General features: G+C 44.9%; 1 pseudogene; it reads left to right on the top strand.

Moving 5' to 3' along the window:
- Positions 1-5,249: 5,249 nt before the first annotated feature.
- On the top strand, positions 5,250-9,173 carry LOC122421291 (annotated as a pseudogene).
- Positions 9,174-13,506: the final 4,333 nt, after the last annotated feature.

Consider the following 13,506-nt stretch of genomic DNA (forward strand, 5'->3'; position numbering starts at 1 on the left):
AAGTAATACATTGTAAAAAGGATATGGGCCGTATGGAAGATGGTTTATAAAAAGATGAAGAAAGAAAGTCCACCAGTCAGTGCTGACCACTGACAACACCGTTTGGCTGTGTGTACCAGGCAGCATTGTTCTGTGCAGGCATGTGCTTTTCGGCAAAAATAGGTTCATAGTATACATACTGTTGTGAAACTTGCTTTTTTTAATGTAGTGTATTGAGTAGCACTGCTCGGTTTTAAAGTGTGGTATGTACACAGACAAGTACACATATCGTAATTACCTATGTAAAAGTACCCAGAAGCCCATTACAACTCCCTTCCAGTAGCTCCCACCTCCTCAAGGTTAACCACTATCCTAACTTTTAACAACACAGATTGCTTTTGCTTGTGCCTGTTATTTATATAAATGGAATTATACAGTATATACTCTTTTGTCCTTAGCTCAACATTGTATTTGTGAGATTCATCCATGTTGTTGTGTTTGGCTGTGGACTCTTCATTTTCGTTGCAAATGTAATATTCCGTTGTGTTAAGAAACAGTGGTTTAGCCGTTCTACTGTTGATACCACATTCGGGTCATTTCTAGCTTTTGGCTGTTAAAATATGCTGGCACTGTTTTTTTCCTCCTCAAGAGAAGCTGAAGTTGGAGTCGGTGAGAGGGACACTGACTTACACCACTTAAGGACTTGGACTTGGACACTGAAGGATAACAGTGCCCAGCTATGGTGCCACTCCATAAGTGTGCTTCTTCAAGGAATCTGTAACATGAGAATAAAGTACCAGAAACCCTGGTGTGCTGTAGATGTAGACATAGGTGTGTACATTAGAGCAGATCCTGGGTTACTCCTCCTCTACGGGCCTAGCCTTTGTTCCCCAAGGACACTGCTCTACCCACCACCCTTCCCAGTGGCAGCACCAGAGTATTCCTTACCCTACAAACCAATGTTGAGGACGTGGGCTTGGTGTCCTTCCTCCCTCCCTTCCTGGTAAAACCCCTACTTACTCTGTTGAGGCTTATGTGATCCTCTTACTCCTGGTTACCTGATGACTACCATCTTTAAAAAAAAATTATTCCTGTCTTTCTCCAAGTGAATTCATCTGTGTGGTTTACCCATCTGTGTTGGGAGTCCCCAGGATCATCATACTCAAGGACTGTCATTCTTAGGGCAAAATTAAAGAAAAAGCAAAATTAAAAAGGTGCAACGCAAAATTAAGAAAAAGGTATGTGGGCAAAGTCTGGAGCAAACCAGGCTCAGATTTTCAGAGGGTGTCACAAAGGATGTATCAATACTTGATTCCCCAAGCAACAAATTGTTCCAACCTGTATGGAATTTTTTTTATCAAGGAAACCCCCTCAGCAACTGAGAGCCCAGGGTTTTGATTGGGGTCTGGTTATGTAGGCACCTTCTGTGTGGCACATACTAAAATCCCAGACTCGAAAGCACAAGTAAACAACATTGACTGTGCAAACAGTTTAGGCATCTTGAGCCACTCTTATCCATGTTGGGAACCCTCCTCAAATCCTAGTTTCCAGGTGTCAGCCAGGGCCGAACTTATAAGCCGTCTTTATAAAGGACAGTAGTCAGCCTTGCTGTGTTAACTCTTGTGGACCCACCCCACACCCTGGTTCCTGTTCCTTATCCCATGACCTTTTCTTCTCATCTCCTCCCATCCAAACCTGTAGACACACCTGGACCTTGTCCATCAACCTCAACTGCGTCATCTCTGAATCATGGATTTAGACACCTCACACTTTGATCTTCCAACTGACTTGCTCAAGAAATAATAAATACACACAGAGTGACCTAACCACTCCTTTGCTCAGTAACTGCTTTCAGCTTGGTTGGTGCAGACCTCCAGGTCAGGAATCTTTCTACCTTGGTTGGATTAACTAGCTTCCATCTTTTGCTTTCCTGTTTCCTATTTCCAACTAGCCTAGACTCCTTGAACCGTCATTCTCTTACAAACCTTAAACTCCTGTGCTTTTCTGAACTTTCTGTGTTCTTGCCTAAAGAAACTTCAACCCTGAAAACAGCCACCCGCCCACGTGGTCAGTATTCACTGAGAGGGTTGTGTCCTGTGGAAGAGACTCACAGGTGAATGTATTAGTACCACTATAAACCTGACTGCTCTCTCCTGGGCCCTCAACACTGCCAGCAAAACATACTACTACTCTGCAATCACCTCTCTAGTAAGCAAATGGCCCTGTTACGCATTTCAAAAAACTAGAAGACACTGGATGGAAACTGCAAACCATACTCTACACTAAGCTCATGTGCACCCAGCCTTATCCTAGTTGTCCTGTAAAAACAGAAAAGACCATGGATCAAAAAACTGCCTATGTTCTGTTTCCCTTACTCCCACCATACCCATTCCCAGACTTAACATTATTGAGTTACCTCTCTGCCTGTATTCAACTTCTTCCTTAAAGATCCTTCCCATTCACATTTAATTATTATGCCAGCATATTCTATGGCATATTCATATGTTAATATTCATATGTTTATATATACAGGCATAACGGAAATATTGTGGGTTCAGATCCAGACCTCAGTAAAGCAAACATTACAATAAAGTGAGACAAATTTTTTTTCCTAGTATAAAGTTAGATTTACACTGTACTTTTGTCTATTAAATGTGCGATAATAGCATTGTGCCTAAAAAACAACATACATTACCTTTATTTTTAAAATAGTGCTGTTGGAAAAAATGGCCCTGATAGATTTCCTAGGCACAGGGTTGCCACAGAACTTTCAGTTTGTAAAAAAGGCAGTATCTGCAAAACAATAAAGTATACATATAGTTGTAACTATGTAGCATTTATCATGTTACAAGCTTCTTTGTTATGAAAATTATCCTTGAATCCTACATCCTACCAGTTCCTACTTAGAGCTCTTAACTATCTGACACCTCATCTCCCTTTCACTTCTTAGCCCCCCTTGTTCCACTCCCATGCGCCACTAAAACAGTTCTTGGTAAGGTCACTAATGATCTGCGGTGAGCCTTTCGAAGTTTTCCTCTCTTACTTGCTTTGCAGAACCATTCCTTGCAGTCTACCTCTTCCTTCTGAAAATACTCTTGTCTTCCTGGCTGCCATACTCACCTGGTTTTCCTCCCACGCCTCTAGCTGCTGCTCCTCAGTCTGCCTAATTCTAATTCTACAGTCACCCCATTTTAAAATATTAGTGTTCCTCAGGGTTCGACTTTAGCTTTTTTTTCTATTCTCCCTGCCACTCCCTGTCCTCCCCTTAACATACACACATACAACCACAAATTATTCAGTGGAGTTTCCCACATTTGGGGAAATCACAGGGGTAGCACATCAGGAAAAGCCTCACGATGGGAAAACCACCTTTGTGATCCTGTTAGCTAAGGTCACTTGTTTTTGGGCGGGGGGGGGGGGGGGTGCTTATCTATGGAGTTATTCTCATATTCACTTATCTAGCACAGATCTTTTCTAAGTCTGGATCTGACCCTTTTTTTTTTTTTGGTTGGCTGCTCCACTTGTGTAATCTTAGTTCCCCAACCAGGGATTGAACTCAGGGTCACCACAGTAAAAGTGCTGAGTCCTAACCACTGGACCACCAGGGACATCCCTGAATCTCACTTTTTGATTTTGTCATTAAAGGTCTTAAAGTAACCTCTCGAATGTAATGTTGCCCAAACTAAAGTGATGGATTTTTTTTCTTTTTTTCCTTTTTGGCTGGCCACTCAGCTTTTGGGGTAGTAGTTCCCTGAGCCTTCAGCATTGACAGCGCTGAGTCTTGACCACTGGACCACCAGGGAATTCCCAATCCCTCTGCTTTTCTTCCAGTGTTCTTGATCTAGGATGTAGCAACACCATCTACTAGCTCAACTGTGCTGCAAATGTGAAAGTCACCTTTGACACCATTTCCTTCAGTTTTACACCAGCTTCACGCCTGTTAGCAAGTTCTATCAATTCTACTTTCTAAATACATCTAATGTCTCTTTTAAAATGTTTTATGTTGATAAGAGATATGTGTACACATGTGTTTCAATTTAAATGCCTCAGAGGGCTTATAATGAAAACCCTCAGGCATACTGTCATCCCTTCCCCTCCCTAGTCTTTTGGTTTTAGTTTTACTGGTTTTCTGTGGAAAACAGAAAGCTATTCAACAAATCTTTACTGAGCCTTTATATGCAAGGGGTATAGTTCATTTGCAGGGTAAGCAACAGTGAACAAAATAAAGCCAGCCCTTCTTGGATCTTGTGTTCTGGGAGGAGACAAATAATTAAATTTGTAGTCTGTTAAGATGCTTAAGGGAATTCCCGGGCGGTCTAGTGGTTAGGACTCAGCGCATTTTCACTGCAGGGGCCCAGCTTCAATCCTTGGTCAATGAACTAGGATCCTGAAAGCCACATGGCATGACCAAAAAGATGCTTATGTTCCGTGGAGAGAAAAACCAAGAAGGGAGGACAAGACAGGGTGTATGGGCTCGAGGGGGGATTGCTGCTTCAATTTAAAATAGGTTGGGGAACCTAACATTTGATAAATGACTCAGGAAGCTGACTGGATGTTCAAGCAGAGAAAATTTTAGCTGCAAAGACCCTGAAGCAGGAGTGAACCTATTATGGCTGGAGTAGAGTGAGGGAGTGGCTTCTCCCCTGGTAGCTCAGCTGGTAAAGAATCCTCCTGTAATGCAGGAGATCCCAGTTTGATTCCTGGGTCGGGAAGATCCCCTGGAGAAGGGATAGGTTGCCCACTCCCGTATTCATGGGCTTCCCTGGTGGCTCAGATGGTGAAGAATCCTCCTGCGATGCAGGAGGCCTGGGTTAGATCCCTGGGTTGGGAAGATCCCCTGGAGGAGGGCATGGCAACCCACTCCAGTATTCTTGCCTGGAGAATCCCCATGGACAGAGGAGCCTGGTGGGCTCGAGTCTGTGGGGTCGAAAAGAGTTGGACATGATTGAGTGACTACGCACATCACAGCACAGAGTAAGGGAGGAGAGGCTTGTGGGATATGAGGTTAGAGTCAGTGGAGTCTTGACAGGGAAGGAATAGTGGAGTCCGCACTAATCATTGAGATTTGTTCCCAGATGGGAAGCAGTTGTAGGGTTTTGAATAGAAAGAAGAGTGACAATCTGACTAACATTTAAAAAGAATTGGGAAATTCCCTGGTGGTTCACTGGTTAGGAGTCAGCACTTTCAGTGCTGGGGCCTGGGTTCCTTGGGGAACTAAGATCCCACAAGCCACGTGGTGTGGCCAAAAAAGAAAAAGCACTTCTACTACAATGGTCAGTGAATCTCGTCCATGTGTATGTCTTTGGATTTTAAATAAATAAATTTTAGAAAGTAAAAACATCTGACTGCTGTGTTGAGAATAAATTAGTAGGGAGGACAGTTAGGAAACCAGCACAGTAACCCACAGTGATTCCCCCTGCCCTCTGACAGTTGGAACATGTGGCCTAGACTTCCAGTGGCAGAGATCTGTAATTTGGGGGCCCGTTTGGTCTCCTCAGTGGACTGTTCCTCTGGCGGAGGCTTCTATCCTATCACAATATTGCTTCTATCTTTTTTTTTTTTTATGTTATGGTTTTTTGGCAGAGGGATATCTGGCATCTTAGCTCCCCAACCAGGGATCAAACCCACACCCCCTGCATTGGAAGGTGGAGTCTTAACCCCTGGACCACCAGGAAAAGTCCCTGGCTGAGGCTTTAATGTATGCATTCAAACAGTTCAAAAATAACTTAAATAGAATTTCCAATTGCAGTCTGCTCCCCTTATCTCACTGTCATTCGGACCTACAGGTTACCCTCTTCACATGCAGCTAGGTTGTTTCCAAGTTTTGCTGGTCCAAACAGTGTTGGAATGAGTCATTCAACAAATAGGTGAATGTATCTGTAATATTAATAACCGAGATTTTGGGTAATAGGAGACATGACTTCATAATTCTAATGTTCCCGTGTCCTTTCCGATAGAGATTATAGCCATTGTACATTCAGCCCGTTTTTCAGGATGTGTATTACCTTATATGAGCTTCTCTTGTGGCTCAGCTGGTAAAGAATACGACTGCAGTGTGGGAGACCTGGGATCGATCCCTGGGTTGGGAAGATCCCCTGGAGAAGGGAAAGGCTACCCACTCCAGTATTCTGGCCTGGAGAATTCCATGGACTGTATAGATCATGGGGTTGCAAAAAGTCGGAGAGGACTGAGTCACTTTCACTTTCACTTTGACCACACAGACGTTTGTCGGCAGTTCAAGTGGAATAACCTCCCCGACCCCTTCCCTCGCCCCCTCCCACCACCCCCCAGATCTCTCTTCTCGCCCTCCACCCGGGTCTGGGACCCGGGAGGCCCCTCTTCTTGAAATAACGGCCACCTACTGCAGTGAAGGTGGCTCCCCTCTCAAGTAGCCAAGTCAGGGCTTGGGGGGCAGTGGGGAGGAGGCAGGCAGGAGGATGAGCTCCCCCAACACCGAGAGCGGGGAAGAGCCTGCAGTACCCCGTGGACCATCTGCTGAGCTGTAGAGAGTGAGCAGCAGGCAGGCAGCGAGAAGGCGGCCCCAGGGAGCGTGAGCTGCGCCTGGGCCTAGAGGAGAGCGGGCTGGGGCTGCGCTTCAAGCTCACCAACGAGATGATGGTGACCACGAGCGGTAGGAGGATGTCCCCCGTACTGAAGGTGAACATGTCCGGCCTGGACCCCAACGCCGTGTACTCCTTCCTGCTGGACTTCCAACCACTTAAAATACCTGAACCAGGACTGTGTACCACGGAGCAAGCCTGAGCCGCAGATGCCCAGCTGCGTCTACATCCGCCCTGACTTGCCCAACTTTGGCGCACACTGGTTGAAGGCCCCTGTCTCCTTCAGCAAAATCAAGCTCTCCAACAAGCTCAATGGAGAGGGCTAGATCGTGTTAAACACTGCTTCCCGGGAGACCCAGTTCATGGCAGTGAGCACTTACCAAAATGAGGAGCTAGCAGCTCTTAAAATTTAATACAATCCTTTTGCAAAAGCTTTCCTTGATGCAAAGCGAAGAAGCTATCACAAAGATATGATGGAAAAACCTGGAGACAGCCAGCCATCTGAGTGTTGGCTGATTCCTGGAACCAGCACCCTGTGTCCACCGGCCACCCCCCAACCCTCAGTCCAGCGACCTCCTCTCACAGCCTTCCATGCACGGTTGGGAAAGGTACCTGGCCCTGAGGAACCACCATCCAGGAGACCCCTTACCCCAGCCCTTACGCAGCAGAACAATTCTTGAACCTTTTCTGACAATTCATCTGCATGTCCATGCTCCAACCCATGACAACTGTCCAGCCTTGGAATGCCTGCCCATGCCAGCATGCTCCCCATGGGTCCCAATGCTGGTCCTCCTATGGCTCCAGCCAGTATGCCAGCCTGTGGTCTGTGAACAACGGCACGATCACCCTGGGCGGCCAGGTGGCAGGAGTGCCCAGCGGGCTGAGAGCCCAGTTCTTTCGAGGCTTCTCTGCTCACTTTGCCTCCCTCACCCACCTGGTCTCGGCACCCTCCTCCTCGGGGTCCCCGCTGTATGAAGGGGCTACCATAGCCAAAGACATTGCTGACAGCCAGTAGGATGCCCCAGCCCGCCTCCTGGCCATGTGGATGTCCGTGTTGCCTCCGTCAATGTGAACCAGAGCCTGTGTCTTAAAGGAGGCAATGACTCTGCTGTGGCAGCAAGTGTTCATTTGATTGGCAGTCTCATGGGACGAGGGAAGGAAACCAGGCCTGTTAACCCTCCCTTTAAATAAGAGGAAGATACATGTTCTGCTATTTACCTTGTTTCATCCTCGGGGGCGGCAGTGCTGTCCTGGGTCCTTTATGTGCTGCACGTGAATTCAGGTGAAAGCAATGCAGGTGGCCTCACTCACCAGGATTCACAGTAGCAATGACTTGCTAGCATCCAGAAACTCTGTTTTGCTTGCAACACATAGATGACTCTGGCCTATCAGAATTTGTTAACTCCCCCAGTCATACTCCAGTGAGATTGAAAAAACACACTTTTAGTTCTCCTCCCCATGGCTTTTGAGTAGTTTTCAGGTTCCTTTTGTGGCAGGGGTCATAGTCAGAGTTCAGCTGTGACAGAATTAAATCATAGCTGGGGACAGCAGACTGGAGTTGAAATGACAGTGTCCAGCTCTGTCCACTGGAATGTGTTTAATTTGACCATAGGTAGCTAATCTTATGTATTGTTAAACCTTCAACTGTTCATATTTTTCTTTTGACAAACTAGCCAAACACAATCAGCAGAAAGCATCTTCTGTAAAATAAAACCAATGTAGGGACTTCCCTGTGGTCTAGTGGCTAAGACTCTGCACTCCCAGTGTGGGGGACCTGGGTTCGATCCCTGGTCGGGGAGCTGGATCCCATATGCTGCAACTAAGAGTTCCCACAACTAAGACCTGCATAGCCAAATAAACAAATTAATTAATTAATTTAAAAAAAAACAATGTAAAAAAAAAGTTAACTGGATTATCTTTTTTCTGAATTTCCATCAGTTTCTTAGGATCATCTATATTATATTATTTTTAAAGTTTTACTTATTTATTTTTATTTTTGGCCGTGCTAGGTCCTAGTTCCTGTGTAGGCTTTTCTCTAGTTTCGGAGAGCAGGGGCTAGTCTCCATTGCAGTGCACGGGCTTCTCTTGTTGCAGAGCACAGGCTGGAGGGTGCACAGGCTTCAGTAGCGGCAACATGTAGGCTCAGCAGTTGAGACTTACCAGCGGCTCCGTAGGCTCCGTAGTTGCGGCACATGGACTAAGTTGCTCCGTGGCATGTGGGATCTTCCTGGATCAGGGATCACCCACGTCTCCTGCATTGGCAGGCAGATTCTTTACCACTGAGCCACCAGGGAAGCCCAGATCATCTACATTTTAATTTGCTTCATGACTGGACCTTGCCTTTTTTCAACTTTTAGAGTGTTTTTCCTTTATCTTTTTCATGTTTAATATATACAGAAGGATATGTAACCCATAATATGAATAAACGGACCTGTCACTTAACCCCAAAACTAGAGCATTACCAACAACCTGCATGTATATATTACCACTCCCCTACTGCATTTCTGTGTGTGTGTGTGTGTGTGTGCGCGCGCGCACGTGTGTGTGTGTGTGTGTGTGTGTGTGTGTGTGTCTGTATTAGTCATTCAGTCAAGTCTGAGTCTTTGCAGCTCATGGATTGTAGCCTGCCAAACTCCTCTGTCCATGGAATTCTCCAGGCAAGAATACTGGAGTGGGCTGCCAATCCCTTCTCCAGGGAATCTTCCCAGCCCAGGGATGGGACATGGTCCCTACACTGAAGGCAGATTCTTTACCATCTGAACCACCAGGAAAGCCCTTCCATCACTTCTGCCTCAACCAAAAAGAAATCACTATCCTGAAATTTGTATTTTATCGTAGTTTTTGTTTTGTTTACAGTATTTTTCCATAGAATTTCTAATTGTCTCTTGTACAGGTGTATATTCTCTGTTACTTGGAATCTATTTCATTTTTCTTGAGCTCACCAATTTTCAACTCTCATTAAGACCATTGTTTCCTTGGATCTTTATTTATTCTATAGTTTTGTTTTGTTTTTTTCTTGGAGTTTCTGAATGTCCTATTTGGCTTGTATTTGTTGCCTTTATCACATAATAAAGTTTTCCCAGACTCTTAACCTTGAACTGTCATTTGATTTAGCTTATGAAGGCTCCTTTTTTTCCTACAGCCCATCATCCTATAATATTTTGCCATCCTGCTAAAATTCCAACATGTTGCTTTTGAGATCTTCAGGAAAATTAGGATCCTAGGATTCCTCTTCATTGCTCTCCTGGGTTAAAATCATAGATCCTAGGATGTCATGTTTTCCATTTTCTTGTCTGCTAGAATTCTTACTTTAGGGAGCATTCTTTAAAAGTATACAGGGCCAGATAGTATGATCTCTGTCACAACTTCCTCTTTTCTTATTTAACAACCTTTTAAAATATAAAAATCATTCTCAGCTCAATTGCTGACTGTTCATCTAACATGCAGCAGTGCTAAGTCTGATGCCAATTTGATTTTTTTCCCATGATAGATGATGTGTTTTTTCCTCTTTGGGGGTGAGGGGGGCTGGCTCAGAGCCCAGTTTATGGGGGTAACCCAACCAGAGATTGAATCCAGGTCACAGCAGTGAAAGCACTGAATCCTAACCTCTAGACCACCAGGAAATTCCCATGCAGACCCCTTTGACTTAAAGATTTGTATCTTTCCTTTAGCTCTTTCTCTTACTACTTATTAGATAATATCTTTGATGCCACCCACTCTGTTCTTTCACTAAATCTCCCTCTTGCTCAAATGTAAAAGTTGTCAAATCAGACTTTTGTGTTTCTTAGGTATTTTTACCAGGATTGTTAATCTTGGTAGTACACTTGCTGTAGTAGACCTTATCCAGAAATCTGAGAATTCTTTCCTACCTCTCACTGGAAGGAAGCAGAAGAGTTGCCTTGGAGCTCTGGGTGTCACCAGGATTTGTCACCTGACAAATACTCTAAGGTGTATCTTTATTATGAGAGTTGGATCATAAAGAAGGCCGAGCACTGTAAAACTGATGCTTTTGAACTGTGGTGCTGGAGAAGACTCTTGATAGTCCCTTGGACAGCAAGGACATCAAACCAGTCAATCCTAAAGGAAATTAACCCTGATTATTCATTGGAAGGTCTGATGCTGAAGCTGAAGCTCCAATACTTTGGATGTGAAGAACCAACTCATTGGAAAAGACCCTGATTCTGGGAAAGATTGAAGGCAGGAGGAGAAGGGGGCAACAGAGGATGAGCTGTTTGGATAGCATCATTGATTCAACGGACGTGCATTTGAGCAAATTCCAGGAGACAGTGAAGGACAGGGAAGCCTGGTGTGCTGTAGTCCATGGGGTTTCAAAGAGTTGGACACAACTGAGTGACTGAACAACAATGAACAACAACAAATACTCCAAGGTGTATCTTTTTCATTGAGGTCTCTGAATTCCCAAGGGCTTTATTCAGAGGTGCCAGTGTTGCCAAATGCACAAATACTCTGTACCTGCAGAAAAGAATCTTCCTTTTATTGTTTGTTTTTCCTAGGAGTGTGTTGTCTAATTGTAGTTCACTTTAAAAGCACTGAGAAACAAAATTGTTCACTGCTTGTTGTGCAGACACACCTTAGGTTAGTTTTCCTGTTTTTAAGCCCCCTTCTCAGGCTTGCCGTCTGTCTTATCTGCTATTTCAGAGCCTGAAGCACTTCAGAGTTTCAGACAAGCAGCTCCTCCTGCACAATAGTAACCCTGGGGTATGACGTCAGCATTCTTTTGTTCTTCCCTGGGTCACCATACTTCTTCCATCTGTTCTAATCGGTCTAGAAATTTGTTGAAACATACCTCACAGATTCCTCCCTGCCCCATTGTATTTAAATTCTAAATATCATTTTAGTCATTTACTGACTATTTAGTGTAGTCTTAAAGGTTGCTATTGTTCAGTTGATAAGTCACATCTGACTCTGTGACCCCATGGACTACAACACGCCAGGCTTCCCTGTCCTTCACCATCTCCTGGAGTCAGTTCAAATTCATGTCCGTTGAGTTGGTGATGCCATCCAACTACCTCATCCTCTGTTGCCCGCTTCTTCTCTTGCCTTCAATCTTTCCCAGCATCAGTCTTTTCCAATGAATCAGCTCTTTGCAGCAGGTGGCCAAAGTATTGGAGCTTAAGCTTCAGCATCAGTCTTTCCAATGAATATACAGAGTTGGTTTCCTTTAGCATAGGCTGGTTTGATGTCCTGGCTGTCAAGGGGACTCTCAAGGGTCTTCTCCAACACCACAGTTCGAAAGTATCAATTGTAGTCTTAAAGGAAAAAGATGGTAAACATTTGTAGTTGGTAACTCTGTTTGCCTCTACTCTGGTGTAAAACACTGTCAACTCTTGCCTCTACGACTTTAATAACCTCTTTGTTGGCCGCCCTCCATCCATACTGTACTCCTGCCATTCATTTTCTATGCAGTAACCAGGATGAACTTTTGGGAATACAAGTCTGATTGCCAGATTATATCACATGTCTTAGAGAAGGCGTCTAATATGGACGCCTCAAGAGACTGTCCTACTGGAAATCATATCACTGCAGCTGCTGTCTGTAATGGATGTGATCATGGTGTCAAACAGCCAGACCCATGCTACTCGCAAGAGCCAGCTCATGAGCAGGGCTTCTCTCTCCCCAAGGTCTCAGTCCTACTCTAGACCTCTGAGTCACAGATCTAAAAATAAGTTTCGGGGCTGAGCGCTAGCAGGGCAGGAGCACACCTCTGGTTCTGTGGCTAGCTGGTGTTTGGCAGGAGTGAGTCCACGTCCAGCACTGCTACTGCTCCAGACAGCCTGGAGATCTGGCTCAACTCTGGGAAGGACTAGGCCTTCCAAAACCTGCTCAAAACCTGGCACTGGGTTTATCTGTAGCTGTGTATGATCAAAATCTCAGGGCTGTCCTCTGCAAGTATCTGAAGGGCTTCTTGACAAAGCAAGAAGTGCCAACCTTGTCCATACTTACTATAACCGCTCCAGGGTATATTCCTGGGTCAGATGCCTCTCTATGTCTGGTTTCCTGGACTGTCTTTTTTTTTTTTATTGGTTTGTTTGTTTTTTTTTTTTTTTTTTTCCTTTGGTTGTTTTTGGCTGTACTGTGCAGCATGCAGGATCATAGTTCCCCATGCCTAAGGGGATCAAACCGGTGCCGCCTACAGTGAAAGCACAGATTCTTAACCACTGGACCACCGGGAAAGTCCCATCCCAGACAGTCAGTGGGTTTGCTCTGCAGCTTTCATCATCCCGGGTTGTGACTTAACACTCAAAACATACCTCATGTCTGGGCCAGCTTACTTTTTCCTTCCAGCTGCTCCTTGGTTTAAATCTGGAAATCCTGGAGTCTTCAGACTTCCACTGAGCTGAGATAGACCACTGTCCTGGTGTCTATTCCTAGTACTGTCAGAAGATAGCTGCTTTTTCTTTTCCCAGAAATAGAAAGGAACTGTCAGACATGCTCATTTTTGCATTATTCCAATTTAAACTTACCTTGTTCACACTTAACTTAAGAGACAGGGAAGTATAGAATCAAGTGTTAGTGAGTGCAAGTAATGTCTGTCTGTAACAGCCAGCTACAGATGACTTGGCAATGCTGCGCCCACAGAGACCATTGGTGGAAAGGCTGGCAGTATCCCAAAATTGCTGGCATGAGCCCCCATTTACCTAATGGAACAGCCTGACATCTTTTCACAAGTTATCCTCTCTATACCCCTGTGAACAAATGGGGTGTGCACACAGTCTTCTGCTTTTCAAAATGGAAGAGGAAATTTTAAAAACTCAGAAAATTGGAAATAGATGGGAACTTCTTAGTTTAATAAAAGATACAAAAAATGTACACTAGCGGGGATTTCCTCAGTGGTCCCGTGGCTAAGACTCCGAGCTCCCAGTGCAGGGGCCCTGCATTCAGTCCCTGGTCAGGGTACTAGATCCTGCGTGCTGCAACAAGATTCCACACACTACAGTGGAGATTG

Source organism: Cervus canadensis, chromosome 18, assembly GCF_019320065.1.
Source record: "Cervus canadensis isolate Bull #8, Minnesota chromosome 18, ASM1932006v1, whole genome shotgun sequence".
Lineage (NCBI taxonomy): Eukaryota > Metazoa > Chordata > Mammalia > Artiodactyla > Cervidae > Cervus > Cervus canadensis.